This window comes from Sciurus vulgaris (assembly GCF_902686455.1).
Source record: "Sciurus vulgaris genome assembly, chromosome: 7".
In the NCBI taxonomy this organism is placed as follows: Eukaryota; Metazoa; Chordata; class Mammalia; order Rodentia; family Sciuridae; genus Sciurus; species Sciurus vulgaris.
Window position 1 is genome coordinate 89,499,055 of NC_136467.1, and position 13,144 is coordinate 89,512,198.

Here is a 13,144-nt window from a genome sequence, read left to right on the forward strand (position 1 = left end):
GAACCTATAAAGAACTCAAAAAACTCTACACCAAGAATACAAATAACCCAATCAACAACTGGGCTAAGGAAATGAACAGACACTTCACAGTAGAAGCTGCACAAGCAATCAACAGATATATGAAAAAATGTTCAACATCTCTAGTAATAAGACAAATGCAAATCAAAACTACCCTAAGATTTCATCTCACCCCAATTAGAATGGCGATTATCCAAAACACAAGCAACAATTGGTATTGGCGAGGATGTGGGGAAAAGGGTACACTTATACCTTGCTGGTGGGGTTGCAAATTAGTGCAGCCACTCTGGAAAGCAGTATGGAGATTCCTCAGAAAGCTTAGAATGGAACCACCATTTGACCCAGCTATCCCACTCCTTGGCCTATACCCAAAGGACTTAAAATCAGCATACTACAGAGATACAGCCACATCAGTGTTCATCACTGCTCAATTCACCATAGCCAGATTGTGGAACCAACCTAGATGCCCTTCAATTGATGAATGGATAAAGAAACTGTGGCATATATATACAATGGAATATTACTCCACCATGAAGAATGATAAAATTATGGCGTTTGCAGGCAAATGGATGAAATTGGAGAATATCATGCTAAGTGAGATAAGCCAATCTCAAAAGACTAAAGGATGAATGATCTCACTGATAAGTGGATGAGGACATATTATGGGGGGTGGGAGGGGTTAGCATTAGGGTTAGGGTTAGTGTTAGGGGTAGGGATAAGGAGGGTAGTAAGAGTGGAGGAAGGATGGACTGTATAGAGGGAAAAGAGGGGTGGGAGGGGTGGGGGGAGAAGGGAAAAAAATAATGGAATGAATCAAACAACATTACCCTATGTAAATTTATGATTACACAAATGGTATGCCTTGACTCCATGTACAAACAGAGACACAACATGTATCCCATTTGTTTAAATAATAAAAATAAATAAATAAATAAATAAAAGAAGAAATAAGTGAAAATTAGAAAGTGCTGAGAAGAGAAAGATAATGAAATTGGTGCATATCAAACATGTGCTGAAGTTAAAGTGATTCTTAGAAGGAATTAGCTTTAAATCATTGTATTGGAAACATTTTTAACAACTCAAAAGGATGGGCTTGAGAAATTGAGCTAATACAATACAAAACTACAACTGAATTCACTGTCCTTAAAAATTGAAGGCAGAATAAAAAACAACAAAATAAAAGGAAAACAAATACAATAGAGAAATCAACAAAGTGAAAAATTATTTGAAATTAATTATAAAATGAACAAACTCTCGTAAGACTGAGCAATGGGAAAAAGGTGAAAAAAATACATAACTAGATATTTTGCATAGTTTTAAATATTATATTATTGTTATCACTTCATGCCAATGAATTAATACTGTTATCCAAAATGAAAACATTTAATTGAAGTATAATGAAAATGAACTTACGAAGAAATACAAAAAAATCTGGATATTGATTTCACTATTAAGGAAACTAAATCAGTAGTTAATTCTTTCCTCTTGTATACCCTCCTAAAATGGCTCAACTACTTGTAAATTCTATCAAACATTTAATAGGTAAATTAATTTGATCCAATAAACTATTCTTAAATGTAGAATTAGAGGGAATATTCCTACATTTTATCATGTTCCAGAATCCGAAAGGACAATATAAGACAATTACTGCCCAAACTATCTTGTAACATAACCATTGACCTCTTAAAGAAAATATAAGCATTGTTTAAAAGTGATTAATATTCTGACAAATGTGCAATCATTTGGGAATTTAAGGTGGTTTAAGATAAGATTAGTTTCACGTATACACCATATTAACAAATTAAAGAGACATAGATAATTATCTAAGTGAATGCACATAAAGAATTTGATAAAATTAAACGTTCATTTGTGTTAAAATTCTTATCAAGTTAAAAATTAAAAGTAAAAGACTTCTCTAATTGGAGATATTATCTAAAGCCCCAGAACATACCTAATGATATAACTGACAGTATTTCTTTTAAGATAATACAAAAGAGTTTCTGTTCTTATCATTTCTATTGGACATTCCATCAGAGCAATGAGGGAAGAAAAAAGTATATTTGTAAGTGAAAAATAAAACTAATATTTTGTACAACATGGCATAATATTTTAAAAGACAGAAACCTCTAAAGAATTATTGCACAATTTATCAAGACTGCTAGACACCTGAATCAATAAAAAAAACTGCATGTTTTACACATTAGCAACAAAGAGTTAGAAATGGACTCAAATAAAACCTTTAGCATGGTACTTTAAAAATTACCAATTATGAATTGCACAAAAGTAGCTAAGACCTTAATGGAAAAAGTTATAAAACTAACTGAACATCACCAAGTAAGACCAATACCTAACTAAATGTAGAGACACACCATGTTTATGGATTAGAAGATAAAATATTATAAAGATAATTTGATTCCTTTAGTTATATTCAATACAATTCTAGTGGAAATGCTAACAAATTTTGTTGCTTGTTTTTTATTCTGTTAAGGAACATGACACACTCACTGATTCCAAAATGTATATAGCACTGTACTGAAGAGCAAAAAAGACCCCAAATAACTGAAATACTCCTGAAAAAAAAGTGCCTTTGTAAATCATGAGGAATAATTGTAAAGCTATAAGCTATAATAATTTAGTCAACAAACCCAAAGAGTACCATGAAACAGAATTAAACAAACTCAAATGATGAGTTGCCATTTCATAATAATTCTGACAAGGAGATATTTTAAGAAAAAGCACTGGAACAACTATGTGGGAAATTATGTTGGACTTAAATCTAACCACAAAAATAATTTCTGCATCATAAAAGCAACCAGAGAAAAAAGGAAAGATCTTCTTTGTTTTATTCTCCATTGTTGTGAAACAAATGATTCCAAGACTTAGTTACTTGAGATAATAATGGTTTGCCATTTATCACACACATACACAAAAAGAGAACAGAGAACAAAGATGGGAATACTAGGGTAGCTAAATCTCAAACAACACTGAACAAGATCTGCTCATTTTGGTTCCTGTTGATAAGAATTAGTATGGATTTTTCTTTACCCATGGCAATACCAGAGGAACAATCTTTTTGCCAATCCAGAATTTGGAAATCTGGACAGGTTCCATGTTTGGTCCTTCCAGCAAGTATATGGCAAGCTTTAAGTTAACACCTCTACAAAGTCTTTTATTTCCTTATCATTCAGGAACCACTTTTGCTAAATAATTTGCTTTATGGAATTTTAAGTGACCCTGTATCTTGCTCCTATCATCTATTACCTTTATCATCATCCACCAGCAGATCTGAATCTGAAGGCACTGACAAGAAGTCTTACTTAGACTCACAGCAGCAAATCCACCTTGTGCAAATGGCAGTGGTACACAGATTTTGTAGCTCTGATAAAGAGGAATCCTAAATAACAAGCTAGCTCCAGAATACTGAACAAGTTTCTCAAGGGAGCTTCCCAATGTAACATCTAGGCATTGGATCGTATTCAAGTTATTCCACCCAACACATCATTCTGCTTATTCCCCAAGGCATGTCTACCTCCTTGTGAACTCTGCACAAGGTTGCTCCCTTCCTTGTTAACTTCGATACTCTTAGTTGCATATAATGCCTGCTGCAGAAGCATTATTTCGCTGTCCTCATTTTAAATCCAGAATTTTTTTTCATGTTTGCTTTTTGCCTCTTTCCCTTCAGAATCATCCCTCTTCTAAGACTTGCTCCAGCCTGTCATTCTTATCACAGTGCTGAAGCATCTCTGTTTATCAAACTGTAGATTTCACGAGCCCTTCCCTGTGACACATATGAGGCAGAACCCCAAAGTGTCTTAATCTATGCTCTTGGGGCATGTGAAATCTTCCTGAGGAAACAAACACATGAAAACTCAAACAATTTGAAACAATAGAAGAGGTAACACAAAATACAAGGTTCTTTGTAACCTGCTGGAAGTCAGAGGACATCACAGTTGACTGAGGTGATGAATCTATTCCCTTTTCCAGTTCTTCCCCAATGTCACTACCCAGCATATCCTCAAATAAAGCAATAGTTCCTCGGTGCATACTGCTAAGATCAAGGAAAGAGAAAATGCAAATTCAAATAGCTAGAAAATAAAGCAAAAGAGTCAAGTGGTGAGAGAAGCAGAAAGTATACAGAATATAATGACTTCATGATTGTCAAGAAAATAAAAATCTCTACAACTGCTCAAACATGATGGAGATGAAGTCATGGAGACCTCAGTGGAATTTGCTTTGGTTCTCTTTGTTTCCATTAAAACTTAATGGCTTAAAACAAACAAAAAACAATTCTGAATAAAGTAATGACAGAAAATATCTTTATGCCCATAATATAGAGAACGTTTTCTAAAACAAGACCTCCCAAAATGTATTAATGGGTACATTAAAATAGAGAACTTCTGCTCAAAATATCTGTAAAATAAATAAAAACACACTAATTTGGAAGAAGTCATTTGCAGTATATATAACTGATAAAGAATTAAGTCTAGAATATACAATATCACAAAAATCTATAAGAAAAAAGATAAACAATCCAATAAAATGTGACTAAAAGAACAAAGAGGGAGGGGATCCACTCGAATATTCATTTCACTGGGAGAAACAAAAAGCCAGAAAATATAAGATGTTCAATCTCATCAAGGATTAGGAGAATGGAAATTGAGACATGGTGAGAAGTTGATTCATACCTGCTAAATGGCAGCAATTTCAAAATCTGAGAATGTTATATTTTGCTTCCAGCATGAAGCTACCACTGTGTGTTCTTGGTGGAAATGTAAATTGGAACCATCACTTAAAAAATAGCTGAAGTTTTCCAATTGAGCAGAATATGCACAATTTGACTTAGCAATTCCACCCTTGCCTATATTCCCGAACTATTTGCTCATGGATACCAGTAAATATGTGCAAGAATGTTTTTCAAAGTACCATTTGTTAACAGCCCCAAACTAGAAACAACCCAATAGTAGACTGATTAAATATTCCTCCAGTGGAATGGTAAATGGCAGTAAAATGAATAAATCAAAACCATATACAACATCGACAAAACTCAGGAGCAAAAAACGAAAACCAAATTCAAGATTTTGTTGTACTTGATAATTCCATTTATATACAGTACTAGACCATCCAAAAGTAAACACTGTGCTGCTTGCATATACAAACATATTTGGTGACTATTTAAAAAAAATTTAGTAACAAAGAAATGATACAGAAAATATGATTATGTTTTCTTGGGATGGTGATGAGGGCGAGGAAATAGGATGAGATGGGAGAATGGTGTTTACAAGTCAAAGTGATAGGAATACTGTATTTCTTAAACTGGATTGCAGATAAATGTTTGATTTTTGAAGTGTTGTTTTTATCATTTTTGGTATTTTAGCCATATTTTACATGATTTTTTTTATATCTACTCAATATTTAATGAAAATAATTGAAAAATCATCTTCAATAAGTGCTATAGGGAAAACTCACATTTATAATATGATAAATGGAGAAACCCAATAATTTATATCCTATGAGACACACTAGGGGCTATCAGAGCAGGCCTGATTTTGTATGTCAACCATGGTGTAATTTCTTAAATACTTTTTTTCAATGTAGAAACCCTTAGATCTCACAAAGCCATAAAAAATAAATGCTTTTATTAGTGCATTACAGTAATATGTAATATTAGGAATCACTTAAACATAATCACACATGCATGGGATATAGTGTGCTCTACTTTAGACAACAGTACTTTCCTTTCCCTTCCCTCCTCCCTCCTCCTGTTCCCCTTCCTCTATTCTACTGGTCTTCCTTCTATTTATTTATAGTTTTTTATTAGTTGTTTATAGATATAAATGAAGATGAAATTCACTGTGGTATATTCATATATGTACAAAGCATAATTTGGACAATTTAGTTCTACCATTTCTCTTTTTTCCCATCCTTTCTTCCTCTCCTTCAATCTTTCTCTGCTCCACTGAATTCAGGTCTATTTTCATAGGATTACACCTGTGCTTCTTGTGCCCTTATTTGGTCTGGTTTCCACATATACGAAAAAATATGTAACCACTGACTTTCTGAGTCTGGCTTATTTCACTTACCATGATATTCTCCAGTTCCATCCATTTACCAGCAAATGCCCTAATTTCATTTTTCTTCATTGCATTGTCCATGTATACCACATTTTCTTTTATCCAGTCATCTGTTGACAGGCACCTGGTCTGGTTCAAGAATTTGGCTATTGTGAATTGCACTACTATATACAGTGATGGGCCTATAGCACTATAGAATATTATATCAGTTTTCTTGGATAAATATCAAGGAATGGGATAGCTGGATCATATAGTGGTCTATTACTAGTCTTTTAAGAAATCTCCATACTGCTTTCTAGAGTGCTTGTACTAATTTGCAGTCCTCAAAACAAAGTATAAGTGTAACTTTTTCCTTACATCCCACCAGCTTTATTAGTAGTAGTATTGTTAATAATTGCTGTTTGGACTGGAGTGAGATGGAATCTCAATGTAGTTTTGATTTGCATCTCCCTGATTGCTAGAAATGTAGAACATTTTTTCATATATTTATTGTTCATTGTATTCATTCCTTTGAGAAGTGTCTGTTTAGTTATTTTGCCCAAATAATTGGAATATTTGTTTATATTTGTATTAAGTTTTTTGAGTTCTTTATGTATTCTGAATATTAATCCCCCGTCAGAGGAGTAGTTGAGAAGGATCTTTTTCTATTCTGAAGGCTCTCTCTTTATGCTTTTGTTTGCTTGGCTTTACAGAAGCTTTTTAATTTGATGCTGTCCCACTTATTGATTGTTGGTTTTATTTCTTATGCTTCAGGAGTCTTGTTAAGGAAGTCAATGCTTGTGTCAATATTGGAGTATTGAGCTTATGTTTTCTTCTAGCAGTTGCAAAGTTCCTGGTCTAATTCCTAAGACTTTGTTTTACTTTAAGCTGACTTTCGTGCAAGGTAAAAGGAAACTAGTTTCATCCTGCTAGTTGGAGCATTTTAATAAATTTGTTAAAAAGCCTCATTTGTTTAAAAGACCATCTTTTCTCCAAAGTATGTTTTTGACAACTTTGTCAAGTATCGGATGACTGCATTTATGTGCCAATACCACACTGTTTTTAATATTACTCATGGTATAATTTAAGATCAGGTATTATGATGCATGTAGTATCACTCTTCTAGCTCAGGATTGATTTGGCTGTTTAGCATCTCATTATTCCAATTAATTACAATTTTTTCTAATTGTCTGAAGAATGCTGTTTGTATTTTGATGGGGATTGCATTGAATCTGTATAATGCTTTTGGTTATATGGTCTTTTTGACAGTATTAATTCCATGACAAGAACATGGGAGGTCTTTCCATCTTATAAGGACTTCTTCAATTTTTTTTCCTTTGGTATTCTATAGTTTTTATTTTTGAGGTCTTTTATCTCTTTGTTTAGATTTATTCCCTAGTATTTTATTTTATTGAGGTTGTGAATGGGATAGTTCTCCTCTTCTTTCTCAGCAGATTCATTCTTGGAGTACAGGAAAGTGATTGAGTTATGAATGTTAATCTTTTGTCCTGCTACTTTGCTGAATTTATTTATCAGCTCTAGAAATCTTATGGTGAAGGTTTTAGGGTCTTCTAAGTATAGGATCATGTAATCAGTAAACAAAGATAATTTGACTTTTTTCCTAATTGTTTCCCTTTAATTTCTTTCTCTTGCCTGATGGCTCTTTCTAGAGTTTCAAGAATGATGCTGAATAGGACATCCTTGTCTTGTTCCTGATTTTAGAGGAAACAATTTCACTTTCCTTCATTCAGTATGAGGTTGACCTTGAGTTTGTCATATCTAGCCTTTACAATGTTGAGATAGTCTCCTTCTAACCTTAGTTTCTCCAGCATTTTTAACATAAATAAGTGCTGGATTTTATCAAAGCACTTTTGTGCAGGAATTGAAAATATGTGATTCTTGTCCTTAATTCTGTTTACATGGTGAATTACATTTATTGATTTGCCTATGTTGAACCAATCTTGTTTCCCTGGGAATGAAACCCACTTCATCATATTGTATTATCTTCTTGATGTGTTCTTGAATGTGGTTTGCTAAAATGTTAATTTTTGCATTTGTGTTCATCAGGGATAGTGGTCTGTAGTTTTCTTTCCTTGATGTGTTTTTGTTTGATTCTGATATTAGAATTATACTGACTTCATAGAATATACTTGGGAATGTTTCCTCCCTTTTAATTTCATAGAATAATTTGAGGAATATGGTGTTAGTTCTTCTTTAAAGGTCTGGTACTATTCAACTGGGAATATGGTCCTAGCCTTTTCTTTGTAGGAAGATTTCAATTGCTGCTTCAATTTCATTGGTTGATATTCATCTGTTTCCGTTTTCTATATCCTCATGGTTCTCTTTGGGTAGAACATATGGTCTAGAAATTTGTCATGTCTTCTAGATTTTTCAGTTTCTTGGAGTTTAAATTTTCAAAATAAATTTCTAATGCTCCTCTGAATTTCAAAGGTACTATTAATCCAATGGACTTAATGGACATCTATAGACTATTTTATTCATCAGCAACAGAATTCACTTTCTTCTCAGTGGCATATGAATCTTTCTCCCAGATAGATCATATTTTAGGGCACAAAGCAAGTGTTAACAAACTCAGAAAAATAGACAATTCTTGCATCCTATTGGATCATAATCGAATTAAATTAGAAATTAACAAGAAGAAAAATAAAACAAACCATTTTACCTTGTGTAGATTAAACAATGCACTTCTTTTTCATTTTTAAAAATTTGTTCTAGGGTTCCGCTCGGACCTGGTCCTGGCTCTGGCCCTGCAATGGGAGCTACTCTCCCAGGGCTGAGCTTGTCATCATCCTTGACAGATTCTCGCCCCTGAAGTCAGAGAAGAACCCCTGTCCACCCACACTATTTGCCCCTTTTTGGAGTAGCCTCCATCTGTTGGGTGCTCAGGCCTCGGACAAAAGAGTAGGAGGATGAAACTAGCATCAATGCTAGGGAGCAGCCCTCAGGCTGGGCCTTCACTTTGGCCCCTCTTGGGGCCCCCACTTTTGCTATGGGCCCATTCGACATCTGCCACGGATACACACCATGTGGAGATGGCACGGGAGCGCTCCAAGACGGTCACTTCCTTCTACAATCAGTCAACCATCCACGTGGCAGCAGAGAAGCCCTCAGTCTGCCTCACTCCAACCATGATGCTCTATTCTGGCCTCTCTCAGGATGGCAGTCACCTTCTGAAAAGTGGCCGGTACCTGCAGCAGGAGCGACCAGTGAGGATCGCTCACCGTATCAAGGGCTTCCGCAGCCTTCCTTTCATCATTGGATGCAACCCTACCATACTGCATGTGCATGAGCTGTATATCCGTGCCTTCCAGAAGCTGACAGACTTCCCTTTGGTCAAAGACCAGGCAGATGAGGCCCAATACTGCCAGCTTGTGTGACAGCTGCTAGATGACCACAAGGGTATGGTGACCCTATTAGCTGAAGGCCTGCGTGAGAGCCGAAAGCACATAGAGGATGAAAAGCTTGTCCACTACTTCTTGGACAAGACACTGACGTCAAGGCTCGGGATCCGCATGTTGGCCACTCATCATCTGGCGTTACATGAGGACAAGCCCGACTTTGTTGGCATCATCTGTACTCGTCTCTCACCAAAGAAGATTATTGAAAAGTGGGTGGATTTTGCCAGACGCCTCTGTGAGCACAAGTATGGCAATGCACCCTGAGTTCGCATCAACGGACATGTGACTGCCCATTTCCCCTTCATTCCTATGCCGTTGGACTATATCCTGCCTTAGCTGCTCAAGAATGCCATGACAGCCACAATGGAGAGCCACCTAGACACTCCCTACAATGTTCCAGATGTGGTCATCACCATTGCCAACAATGATATCGATCTCATCATCAGAATTTCAGACCGAAGTGGAGGCATTGCTCATGAAGACCTGGATCGGGTCATGGACTACCACTTCACTACAGCTGAGACCAGCACTCAGGACCCCCGCATCAGCCCACTCTTTAGCCACCTGGACATGCACAGTGGTAGCCAGTCGGGACCCATGCACAGCTTTGGCTTCGGGTTGCCCACATCACGGGCCTATGCTGAATACCTCGGTGGTTCCCTGCAGCTGCAGTCCCTGCAGGGCATTGGCACAGATGTCTACCTGAGGCTCCGCCACATCAATGGCTGGGAGGAAAGCTTACGAATCTGACCCCACAGACTTTGGCCTGCTTTCCTGCCCAGGCTGGGCCACACTCCTTGCCAGGACCTTTTGAGTGAGGCAGGATGGCACTCGGCTCCACACACTGCAGCATTTTGGGTCTTAGGGCCCCATGCAAGACAGATGGACTTACATGGAACTGGGTGCTACTCCTTCTCAAGAGGGCTCACTTCTTCCTTGCATTAAAGGGGAGGAAGCGGGGACCTCTGAGGCCTCTCCACCAGCTCCGTCATTCTCGTTCCTGGGGAACCCCTACTTTAACATGTTTTTGTTATTAAAGTTCACACTTTGAATGCCAAAAAAATTTTTTTGTTCTAATTAGCTATACATAGCAGCAGAATGCATTTTGATTCATTGTACATGAATGGAGCACAACTCTTCATTTCTCTGATGTAGAGTCATACCATTCAGGCAATCATACATGTACTTAGGGTAATAATGTCCATCTCATTCTACCATCTTTCCCAACTCCATGCTCCTTCTCCTCCCTTCCTTCCTTCTGCTCTATTCTTCCTTAGCTCCCCTCCCCCAGCTTTATGGAGCAGCATCCACATATCAGAGAAAACATTTGGCCATTGGTTTTTGGGGATTAGCTTATTTCACTTAGTATGATATTCTTCAGTTCCATTCATTTACCTGCAAATGCCATAATTTTATTCTTCTTTAATGCTGAGTAATAATCCATGTGTATATATACCACAGTTTCTTTATCCATTCATCTGTTGAAGGAATGCTGAGTTGGTTCCATAGTTTAGCTATTGTGAAATGAACTGCTATAAACATTGATGTGGCTACATCACTAGTATACTGATTTTGGGAATAGACTGAGGAGTTGGGATGATGGGGTTAAATAGTAGTTCCATCCAAGTTTTCTAAGGTATATCCATACTGCTTTCCAAAACGGTTGCACCAATTTGCAGTCCCACCAGCAATGTACGAGTGTACCTTTTCCCCCACATCCTCATCAGCACTTACTGTTGCTTGTATTATTAACAATTATCATTCTGACTAGAGTGAGATGAAATCTTAGAATAGTTTTGATTTGCATTTCTCTAATTAGTAGAGATCTTGAACATTTTTTCATATGTTTGTTGATTGATTAAACAGTACCATTTTGAATGAGGAATGGATTGGAGAAGAAATCTTGAGAGAAGTAAAAACCTTAGAAACAAATGAGAATGGAGATAAAATGTATCAAAATCTCTGAAATAGTATGAAAGTAATTCTAAGAAAAAAGTTTATAGCATTGAATCACCACATTAAAACAATAAAAAGATCGCCAATAAATAATTTAATGTTAAAGCTAGAGACCCCAGAAAAAAAAGAACAAACTAATTCCAAAATCAGTAGAAGACAGGAAATAATTAAGATCAGAGCTGAAATTAATATTAAAAAGCAATACAAAGGATCAATGCGACAAAGACTTATTCTTTGGAAAGATATACAAGATTGATAAACCCTTTGCCAAACTAACCAAAAGAAAGAAAGAGAAGACACAAATCAACAAAACTTTTTCATCTCAAAAAGGAGATATTATTATACCATTTTTGAGAGGAGAGAAGAGGCAAACAACAGGATAATTATTCTAATATTCTTGACCTTCTTAACCTAAACGATTCTGTAAGTGCAAGGTTAAAACGTTTTGAAGATAAAGCATAGTTTAATATGAGTTGTTGTCTTGGGCTACTTTAAATGGGATTTACTGATAGGCTTTTTATATTATCATTTGTCTTAATTTCAATCACAATTGTTTTGTGTGAAAATGCCTTAGTGTTTTGAAGTCAGTATTGTTAACTATCTAAGGTTGCTATCTTACTTGACAGGGTTTAAAGTGGAACATCTTTGTCAAGTATGTAGCCTTGGGGTTTTTTCCCTTCCATCTCATGTGATCCTCATATCTTTTCTTCTTAGTGTTGTCTTAGTATTGTTATGAGCTTTTACTCCTTGCTGAAGGCATAATTGCTGACCAAGGAGGCTCCATTAGTATCCACTAAACTACTGCAGTTCGAAGTTAGTGGTGCCTTGTAAAGATCTGTCTTCAATTAATTGTAGATCAAGGCATGAAGTTTCTGGGGTAGGACAATCCTCTTTCTCTCTCCTCTCCACAGATACCATTTGGTAATTTTCTGGAAATCAGCATGCTACTGAAGACACATCGAACATAACAGTAGCCATTATCCCTTTCCTTTTAGCTAATTTGAAGGCCCAATTTTAAAACCTAAAACAAAAAATAACTGTTAATCTATTTTAAAATTCAATTGCTTTAGAAACTTTCAGTAGTAAATGAACTTATGTGATTAATATGGAAAATAAATCTGTTCTAGTTCACCCCATGCTCCATTCTGTTTTACTTGTATTTGTGCCAAGACATTTTGGCAATCTGTACATCTTTTTAAAAAAACCTCAAAAGTAAATAACAAAACACAGACTCCATGCATGGATAACTCTGAAAAACATTCTCCTTCAAAATTTTCCTTCTGTCCTACAAATGCATCTCTGGAATCCTTCCACTAAGTATGGGTGTGTGTGTGTGTGTGTGTGTGTGTGTGTGTGTGTGTGTGTGTGAGTGAGTGAGATATTTCTAAATAGATACTATTTTACATGATTTGGACTTTCAAAGAATGTAAAATATTTAATGAGCCCTCAGCATTCTAAAATGACAGTTAACAAAGCCAAATAAACTATTTAAAACATTTTTCAAACCATAAGTAAGCTAAACCGAAAGTCAGTTCTTACCTAGACAAAACCAACAATAAAAACTGAGTATTCAAAGGGTTAAGTCCAAAACTAAAGCAGCTTTTTCCCAGAGGGTATTTGTCTATTGAAAGAAACAGGTATGGAATTGAACTATGGTTCAGGCAGCCTCTTGGGTCTAGGGAAAAGACTTCAAAAAATCAT

General features: G+C 36.0%; 1 pseudogene across 1 annotated transcript; it reads left to right on the forward strand.

Annotated features, from left to right (window-relative positions):
- Positions 1-8,989: 8,989 nt before the first annotated feature.
- LOC306665219 (branched-chain alpha-ketoacid dehydrogenase kinase-like) lies at positions 8,990-10,510 on the forward strand (annotated as a pseudogene). Its single transcript has one exon. The product of its transcript is annotated as a branched-chain alpha-ketoacid dehydrogenase kinase-like (transcript).
- Positions 10,511-13,144: the final 2,634 nt, after the last annotated feature.